Genomic DNA, 9,586 nt, shown 5'->3' with positions numbered 1-9,586 from the left:
CTTATAATTATATTTAATGCACTTAAATGAATATCCTTGTTCTTAGGAAATGTGCATGGAAGAATTAAGTGGTAGAGGAGCATCATGTGTGCAAACTACTCTCAAATGTTTAGAACATGATAGATATTTACGTATGTAGGTAAATAAGATGAAATAACTTGTGCCAAAAACTTAAAAATTGGTACATCTGGATATTTGGGTAAAGGGTACATTGAAATTCCCTGCATTATTTCTGTATTATTTTTGCAAATTTTATGTAAGTTTGAAACTATTTCAAAATAAAAAGTTAAAAAATATTATGAAAGAGGGCAGAAGACTTCTGAATGTGTATTTATAGACTAGTGTCAGATTAATAGAAATTAATCTTTATTTATTTTAGCTACAACCACAATTGTAACTACGTACAGCTGCTGTAAAAGAGTGGCATGCAGAATCAAAGAACAAGTTGATTGAAATGCTTAAGAGAAAGGCGTAACTCATTTTCTCGTGCCTCAGTTTATTGTACTTTGCAGATATTGTGTTTTTTACAAATTGAAGGTTTGTGGCAACACTGCCTTGAACAAGTCTATTGGCACCATGTTTTTTTCAACAGCATGGGTTCATTTCATGTCTCTATGTCACATTTTGGTAATGCTCTCAATGTTTAAAACTTTTTCATTATTAAATCTGTTACAGAGATCTGTGATCAGTGATCTTTGAGGTCACTATTGTAATTGTTTTCCAGTGTCAGGAACTGCACCCACATAACACAGCAAACTTAGTTGATAAATGAGTGTGCTCTGACTGCTCCAATGACCAGCCATTCCCCCATCTTGCTCTCTCTCTTTGGGCCTCTCTATTGCCTGGGACACAACAATATTGAAGTTAGGCCAGTTTAATAACCCTACAGTAGCCTCTAAGCATTCATGTAAAAGGAAGAGTCACATGTTTGTCAGTTTAAATCAAAAGCTAGAAATGATCAAGCTTAGTAAGGAAGGAATATTGAAAGCCAAGATAGGCTGAAAGCTAGGCTTCTTGCACCAAACAGTTAGCCAAGTTTTAAATGCAAAGGAAAAGTTTATGAAGGAAATTAAAAGTAAACACATGAATGATAAGAAAGTGAAACAGCCTTATTGCTAATATGAAGGAAGTTTTAGTTGTCTGGATAGAAGACCAAACCAGCCACAGCATTTCCTCAAACCAAAGCCTAATCCAGAGCAGGGCCCTTACAACAACTTAGTTAATAAAGCAGGGCACTGGGAAGTTGACACAGGCATGGCCTCCCAAAGGAAAAGCTAAAGGAAGGAAAGGGAAATACACTCACATTCTAGAGTAAATTGACAAAAAGAAAACATGATACACTCAACTCTGCCCACTTTCCCATCTGTACCACCCCCTGCCTAATGCACAATGTGATAAAGAATTGCTTCCAACTTGAGCTTCTAAACTACAAATAGTTCAATATTCTTTCTGCAACCAGCCCAAATTTCCATCCATTCCTCAAGGCCTTGCTCAAGACCACTTTCCCTGTGAATCCTCTTTGTCTCTAGCTCCGTTGCCTTGATCTCTGTACCATACAAGTTTGCCTTTAGTTTTGGATATCCTTTACTCATTGTAAGAGTTTCCAAATCCTCTCTTTAAATTTCATGTTTTCTAGTTATAGCTTCTCCAATAGTTTGAATGCTTCTTCATAAGCAGGGACCATATCTTATATTCCCTTTGTGTCTTTATTCCAGTTTGCTAATGCTGCTGTTTTGCAAAAAACCAGAAGTGGATTGGCTTTTATAAAAGGGGTTTATTTGGTTACAAAGTTACAGTCTTAAGGCTGTAAAGTGTCCAAGGTAAGGCATCAACACTAGGGTACCTTCACTGAAGGATGGCACATTGGCATCCAGAAAACCTCTGTTAGCTGGGAAGGCACATGGCTGGCGTCTGCTTGCTCCCAGGTTGCGTTTCAAAATGGTGTTTCCCAAAATGTTGCTCTTGGGGCATTTTGTCCTCCCTTAGCTGCAGCTCCTCTTCAAAATGTCACTCTCAGTTGCTCTCATGTCCCTCTGTTTGTGAGCTCTTTTTATAGGACTCCAGTGAACTAAGCAAGTCTCACCCTGAATGGGCGGAGCCACATTTCCGTGGAAACATTCAGTCAAGAGGTCACACTCTAATCAAAGGTGTCACTCACAGTTGGGTAGCTCACATCTCCATGGAAACACTTAATCAGAAGATTCCAACCTAACCCACACTAATACATCTGCCCCCACAAGACTGCATTAACGAATATGGCTTTTTCTGGGGGACATAATATATACAAACCAGCACAGTCTTCTAAAGATGTAATTCTGCTGAATGATCTACTTCCCTTCATAATTCCTGCCTCTTGATCACACTGTCCTGGACATTCACTTTCTGGGGCTTGAAAAACATTTTTTTTTTTTTTAATTATTAGAGAAATTTTAGAACAGAGAGATTTTTGACATCTGATGGGGTATAAGATAGTTTACATTTCTGGTTTACAGCTTTGTGTGACTTTAGGCAATTCCTCTTTCTTGCTGCTACTTCCTGCCTGACCTGTCTCGGCTCCCATGGCCTGAAGTAATGTTATGTCATTGATCTGGCTTGGATTGAATCTTCCATGTGTCAAAAAAAGGAATCTGCCCATTGTATACTTTTCAAGCAGGCTTAATTCACTAAACAATCCCTAAGTACACCATGTCAGTTGAGAATATTCTGACTTTAATTGCATCTGTAAAAGCATGCTTGGCAATGAAAGTAGTGGAAAAGCTGTGTTCAGCCTTAGAGCAAAGATGATCATGTAGTTAACCTTTGGCCATATGCTAGTTTCTGCTTCACTCAGTCAGGACTTTTATTGTATTGACATTTATGATTGTTGGAATTTCTTTTTTTTCTCTTCTTCTGCTAAAATGAGCAAACAGATGCTAGGGGCATTGTGCTTCAGTTAGGCTCTTATTCTTTCCCTTTACCATGAATTGCAGTCACCATAGAAATCTTTTTCATTTCATGAAAATGTCTCATTGTCTGTTCATGTACTAGTTTCTTTTTTTCCTTTCTTTATCAGAGTAAAATATAAATGTACATTTTAAAAAGGCAAATGGTACTTCTAAGCTTATGCTAAAAAATAGCTGTTTTCTTCTCCATCCTATTCACTCTTAATTCTTGCTCCCCTGTGGCAGCCACTTTCAACTTCTTAGCTGATTCTTTTATATTTACTTCTGTACTTCTAAAGAGCATTTTTATGCCACTCTTTCTGAAAATTTTTTTAGTTTTATATATTCCCTATTGAATTCCTACTAAGGCATAGGAGAAGTTCTCTTAAACACATAACAACACATTTATGTGCACGTACACAAACATATAAACACAGCATAGCCACTCATTCATAAATAACCTCTCAAAATACTCTCTTCTTCCAATGTAGCTTTGACCATTTTTTATCTGATCAATATTCTATGCTTATATTATTAAGACTATGAAAAATTAGTCACAGGTAAGCTGGGTAATATATCACAGTGGCATTTTCTTTCTTGCACAATGTCCAGATCTTCCTGAGGTCACGTATTACCACCTTTTAATTTGCTTACTTGTATCTGTAACAATCACACATTTATCTTCAAACTCCCTAAAAGATTTAAAGATGTCCTGTGAATATATTCAAACACATCAGGCATTTTATCTTGTGTATTTTCTTCCTGGAGATGCTGCTTCTAGATTCCTTTTGATTTCTTGCTCTCTAAATGTGAAACAAGCAGTTATCCTGGAACTACCCTTTAACATTATCTCAGGAATCACTTTCACTTCTCTTCTATGTTGGATCTATTTCCTGTTTTCCAGGTTTTTCTCTGCTAGTTTTCTCTCATATTCATGAGCATATCCTCCAGAAGTTCCCCAATACAAGACAGTTTTGAGACATTTCCTGTCTGAAAATATCTTTATTGTACCCTCCTACTTTAATGATAAGTTGGTTGAGTATAGAATTCCAGGTTGTAAATCATGTCCTTCAGAACAGAGAAGTATAAGGACTTACTTTCTCATGTCCCTTTGCTTTTTTACTTTGGAAAATTAGGAAATTCTCTCTATCGTAGGGGTTCTGCAATTTCAAAATAATATGTCTTGTTGTGGTTTTTTTTAATATGTCTTGTGGTTTTTATTCAGTAGGCCAGATATTTAATAGATCTCTTCAATTTTGTCATGTTTTGAGATTTGAAAATTTTCTGTATTCTTTTTGAAATTTCTTTTCTCTGTTTTCTCTATTTTATCTGGAGCTCTTATTATTTGAATACTAATCTCCAAGTCTGATTCTTTAATTTTCTTTTATTTTCTCACCCACTTTCATAACATTTATTCAACTTTCTTGGAGGTTTTCCCAACTATAAAGTTGAAACTACAAATATTTCTATGGAATTATTTTAAATTTCGATATATTTTTAGGTTACCAGAGCTGTTTTATGTTGACATTTTCTAGCGTCTTTTTCATGGTTTATAGATGCATTTCTTATCCCTTTAAGAGTATTAATTATAGATGCTTTTATGGCCCTTTTTCTTTTTAGATTTAGTTTAAATGCTCTTCTCCTTATATTGTCTTTTAGCCCTCAGTTCCTTTTACTCTTTTTTCTATTTTGGTTTCTTTGTTTTATCTTAGAGGCTTTCCTCACATGCCTGGTCATTATTGGCTGTCCATTCATGTTTAAAAATGAGGCACACACACAAAAACTATTCAAAGCTGTCTGAATAACAAAGCTTGTCATTTGGTGGGCTTCATGGTTGGGTAAGCAGGTTGGCCCTGCCTGTCACATGTGAAGGCCTCCAAATGTCAGTGTCCTGTGGTCTTTTCTCTTGGGCTTTTGGTTTCTTCACAGAGGAAGCCACCAGTTTCCAGCTTGAGTGATAGAAGCCTGGTTGCTCACATTGTAGGAGCCAAGCAGGATGGGAATATGTGTGGTGTCGTTGTTCAGTATAATGGCTGTCAATCCCACAGTCCTAAATATGGCCCATACTGCTGCCTGTAACGGTACCTGAACTTTTTATCTAAAACCAGTCTATTTCAATATCTCCAAGTGAACAACCTCTGTTTGGTGGGCACAGGGGAGCCCCCTGCTGTGATGAAGAAAAAGATCTGGGAATCTACCCACAACTTTGAAAGCCTTTCAGTCAATCCTGCTTGCTGACTGATCCTGAATCCCCACCTTCACTATTTGTTCACTGAATATCCCCACTCCTAGAATAGCACTTGCACACTAGATGCTCAATGAATATTTGTTGGACGAATGAATAGATAACTTTGTAAATAACCTTTTCATCTTATTTCTGAGTATTTTAAAATGTTTTATTGTAGTCTCATCCCTGATAGGGTCAGGGTTCAGCTTTCTCAGATATGCTACCTCGGTTACCACTCCTCCATCCAGATTAATTTCTTCTCACTGCCTTTTGATCCTTTCCTATTTTCTTGACTTTGTGGGTTTATGGTCTATTTATTCTCTGGCTATCATTTTTTTTTAGACATTGGAATGGGGGAGATTGAGATTAAACATGTATTTAATCTGCAACATATCTATAAGATTTTCTGCTTCAATTTTGTCATAATTATACATTTTTAAAAATGGAATATTTTAAGCATCAAAATAGCATAGATGCCTGGTGGTGGTAGTGGTGGTGTCTGACCTTATTATTATATTTTATTTTATTTTTATTTTTTCTTTTATCTTTTTTATTCTTTTAAAAAATTTTGGGGGTAACGAATATGTTCAGGTGCTGACTGTGGTGATGAATGTACAACTATAAAATTAAAAAAACATAAAAAATAAAAAAGAATCTATGCATCCACACATGCTTTGACAACAGTCTTATCATTTTAGCCACCTTCGTTTCAGATTCCTCTCCATCATATTTTTAAAGAACAAAAATATTCCAGATGCATAGTTAAGCTTGTTTAACATTCCCCAATTCCATCCTTTCCCCTCATTCCTCAGATGTAATTACTATACCTTCCTTAGGTATGTTTTATTCCTATCCATATTTATATCTTAATGTACATGTATGTACCCTAAATACTTTGTGGTTTTATTTTGCACATTTTGAAATCCTATATAAAGTGTCCTATCGCTCTGCAACTTTTTTCACTCTATATTGCGTTGTGGACATGTATCCACGTTGATGATTCATTTTCACAGCTCTAAGGCATTCCAGACACAGATTCTGTATCCTTTACTTTTCTCTGTTTTAGATTAGAAACTATCACAGAACACAAACCAGGCCCTCAAAGCTCATTACTTGCTACTGCTACAAAGAAGTGGCACGGTTTTACGAACCTGGATTCTAGTGTTAGGTAGCTCTAGATTCAAATCTAGAGTCTTTCATTCACTAGCTGTGTAATTTAGAACAAGTCATTTAACCTCTGTAGGACTTGGTATCATTATTATAATATTTATATACAAAGAATATAGACCTTGGGGTTGTGAAGATTAAATGAGATAAGTGTGTCGCCTTTCAGCATAGTATTTGGCAATAGTAAATAGTAAAAAAAATGGAGCTGTTATTGTCATATGAGATGATGACCAACTGTTCACTGACACAGAATCCTAGATCTGGCAGTTTGCTTATTTTAGGGAATTTGAATTGTTGTTAACAAAATCCTCTTAAGGCATGGTCTAGCCTCTGCCTGAATACCTTCAGGGACTGGCAGTTCTTAAAGAGAGCTCATTCCAGTTTTGGACAGCTCTGTGAAAATTATGCACTCTATTAAGGAAAAAAAAAGTCTCCCTTATATTTTGTACAATTGCTGCAAGCTCTACTACTTGAAACCATGCAGAACAAGACTAAGCCTTCTTCAATATGAAGGACATTCAAGTGTTTGAAGATAACTATCAAGTTCCCTGGAGTCTAATTATATTGAAAATGGAAAAAAAAAAATAGGAAAGAAAGAAGAGGAGGGGAATCGGTACGTCAGTGATGGATGAAGCCTCATATATTGAAACAAACAGGTGAAAACAGAGATGAATACCTTAGTACATCCCCTTCTACTAGCTCCTCCAAAATGAAAAGCTGTCAAGAAACTCCCTTTGAGGAAATCTTGCAAGCGCTGTTGATTTTTTGTCACTATCTTTGGGGATCCGTCTTGATGGTATTAACATAAATGCTACCAAATGGACTGGGAAATAATCTTTAAACTTATCTTATAAAAAGAGTCTTTATTGTAGTCTATTACACTTTAAGCCCAAATGGGTAATAATAGAAGGGGATGTTCTGGTTTTACAAGGCAATAATCTGGTTTCTGAGCAGTCAAAATTTATTCCTGTGAGGCAGACTGAGGAGTGGTTTATTCCCAAGAAGCTCTCTCTGAGAATCATACAACTGCTAACACTTTAGAGGCGTGATCAGTTTCGGAAAGAGTTTAGTTAACATAAATAGTTCTGCTTCCTACTTCCCTATCTGAGTTTCTGAACTCACTTTTACTCTGGATATTATGTTCAAAACATACACACTTATCATCATCAACTTTCAATTGAAACTTATTTCTTAAACTGCCTGCTTAGACAACAGCGTTAAGCTATGAAGTCTTCTGATTGAACACCAGAATCTTTTTCTGGACCACAGTAGACTCTCAACTTGCAGATTCTCCAATGAGATGTCATTGAATTTTACTGTGTTCTTTCAACAACTTGTTCCTCCTTGGGGGCTATAATTAGAGCAGAAGTCAGCAAACTATGAGGTCCAGCCTGCCACTTGGTACTAAGGATAGTTTTTACAGTTTTAAATGGTCGGAAAAATATTCTCAAGAATAATAATATGTGAAACATAAAAATTATATGAAAATCAAATTTCAGAGTCCATAAATAAAGTCTTATTGCAACACAGCCACACCCATTTTCTCCCCACGTTATCTGTGACTGCTTTCATGTTACAATGGCAGAGTTGAATAGTTTTAGCAGAGACACTGGGGAATGCAAAGCCTAATATATTTACTTTCTGGCCTTACTGAAACAGTCTGCCCACCCATGGACTAGAGGAGGCAGACCTGCAAAGTGGGAGAAACCAAGAATCTCAATCTGAAGGAAAAGAGAGAAAGATCTGAAAGAGGGCTTGGGAGGGAATGATTCATCAAAGAACTGAAAAAAAAAAAAGTGTTCACAAATACAGTTTGACACTATTTGCTTTTTAATGAAATCTATGAATCACAATTACAAGATGATTTTAATATTCCTTAAAAGGTCATCTCATATTTGGTCAACTCTGTGAAAATTATGCTTAAAACAAAGGAGGAAAAAGAAGGTCTCCCGGGTGTTTCTGTGCAGTTGGTCCTATTTCTATCACTTGGGGCCACGCAGAAGAAATCTAATCCCTCCTCTGTATGACAGATATTCACATCTTTGAAGACAAATATTAAATTCCCCTGGGTCTATTTATATTGAATATCGGGAAAAATAGAAAAGAAAGAAAAAGAGGGGTATTGTGGGCATGTCAGTGATGAAAGAAGATTCACATATTGAAAGACGTTTTACCCATCCTGGCCAGCCACTTTACAGTATCTATGAAAAACTATCCTCAGACAAGTTCAGCATTGGCAGATTTTTAGATTTAGACACAAGGGTGAAGATAGTAGAAGAGGCCAACAACTTCTGTGTTCCCTTAGTGGCTTCAGAAGGTGAGTTACTTATGTTGATGGCAAAGAAATAGAATGAGCTTGCAAGTTTGAAGGTAGCAGAGAGAAAAAGTAATCCACAGAAGAGACTTGGAGAGTTGAGAGTTGAGAGATGGATGATGCACAAATGAAAATCTTCCAACAGATTTCCAACTGTCTTTCAACACTAAGTATTACCATGAAAAAAATTGTCAAAAACTTGAACGCGGGCAAAAGAGTGTACTGAGTGTCTTTACAGTGCTGGGTTTTGTGTAGCTAACCCTTTATGGATGATCTAATTCCATGGGGGTGGGGGTGTTCCTTTGACTTCTATTGACTAGGCTACATTACAGCTCTGAAGGGGGTAGGGAGTAGAAGTTAAAGAAAACTGGATGAAAAAATGCTTTTCCATAACAATACAAGTGATATTTGTCCACATACAATGTACTTCCATTCTAAATTCCTTGGATTTTGACTCTCCAATGAGTTTATCCTTTACTTCTCCTTAGCCACTCAGTCTCATCAACATATTATCAACAGGGGTTCTCAACTGAGAACAATTTAGGACCCCAGGGGTCACTTGGTATGTCTGCAGACATTTTTGGTTGTGTGATGGCCCTCTTATAGGCCTTGTTGTCAATGATAAATAAACCACTTCATAAAATCAGGTTTAAGCATTTCACTTGCTGAGATGCTTAAAATAAACCTCTCCTCCCTTTATAACAAAGCTCCTCAAAAGAACTGGTTGTTCTGACTGTCCCCTTTTCCTCTCTTCCCATTTTTTCTTGAATCCACTTCAAACTGGCTCCCCTCCAACATTTTCAATCTAAATAGTCTTGTCATGATGACAAATGATGTCCACATTGTGAAATTCAAAGGCCAATTATTAATATTCATCTTACTTGAGCTATCATCAGCATTTGACACAAATGCTCATGCACTCTTCCTTGCCACACTTTCTTGACTTGCTTCCTGGGC

This window comes from Choloepus didactylus, chromosome 3, assembly GCF_015220235.1.
Source record: "Choloepus didactylus isolate mChoDid1 chromosome 3, mChoDid1.pri, whole genome shotgun sequence".
NCBI lineage: Eukaryota > Metazoa > Chordata > Mammalia > Pilosa > Megalonychidae > Choloepus > Choloepus didactylus.
This window is presented reverse-complemented; position numbering follows the sequence as displayed.